Here is a 1,130-nt window from a genome sequence, read left to right on the forward strand (position 1 = left end):
GATAATTATAAATTAATTCTACACGAGTGAAATATATATATATATATGCTAACATGTACAACACATAAAAATATAGGACTTTGACATAAAAGAAGAAAGGACGATGACGAGAGGACGCGAAGAGAAGATCCATGAAACCTCACTTTCACCCTCGCCACTTTGTCACCGTAGAATATCCACCAGAAATATCAACATCCCTCTCGATCTAACGGTGGAATTCTAAAAAAACTACCGGCGAAATCTTTAGTGAGGTTCAAATGCGTCTCAAAGTGTTGGTCATCAATTATCAGCAGCCGTAAAGACTTCATAGAATCGATCGTGACTCGGTCCTTGACTCAGCCTCCGCGTGATGCCCATCTTATCGAGGATCTCTACGACAAGACTGATGAATGTTTGTTAGTCATTGAAGAATAAAGTTGGTTGAGTTGGTTTGTTTCTTGTCATTGAAGTTAGTGTTTGATTCTAGTTTGAATAAGTCTAAGACTGTTGCTAAGTCTTAGGGATTAGAGTCGTAGTTGTCCTGGTTTGTAGGAAACTACTAGTTGAAGCGTTAGAGTCTGTTTCGGTAGTTTGTTGTAGGTGTCTCAAGTCTATATAAGGCTTTGAGTATGAGACGTTTAATAACACAGAAAATTTCAGAAAACCTTTATCTTATTTGCTCTGTTTTGGTGTCTCTGTTCTTACAAGTGGTATCAGAGCCTTTAACAAGGTGTGAGGATGAGTGAAAAGGAGACATCGCTGAACATACCGAAGTTTGATGGAGACTTTGAGCATTGGGCTATGCTCATGGAGAACCTGCTGCGATCAAAGGAATGGTGGGAACTGATCGAGATCGGAATCACTCAACCAGAAAGAAACGTGATCTTGACAGGAGCTCAACGAACTGAGGCGGCAGAACAAAAAATCAAAGATCTGAAGGTGAAAAACTATCTCTTTGCATCCATTGACAAGACCATTCTAAAGACGATAGCTAAGAAGGATACATCGAAGGAGATATGGGATTCCATGCGAACGAAATTCCAAGGAAACAAGAGGGTGCAAAGTGCTCAACTTCAAAGGTTGAGGAGAAACTTTGAACTGTTGGAGATGAAGGAAGGAGATACTATCACAGAGTATTTCTCCAGAGTGAT

The sequence above is a fragment of the Brassica oleracea genome, unplaced genomic scaffold (assembly GCF_000695525.1).
Source record: "Brassica oleracea var. oleracea cultivar TO1000 unplaced genomic scaffold, BOL UnpScaffold00578, whole genome shotgun sequence".
Taxonomy (NCBI): domain Eukaryota; kingdom Viridiplantae; phylum Streptophyta; class Magnoliopsida; order Brassicales; family Brassicaceae; genus Brassica; species Brassica oleracea.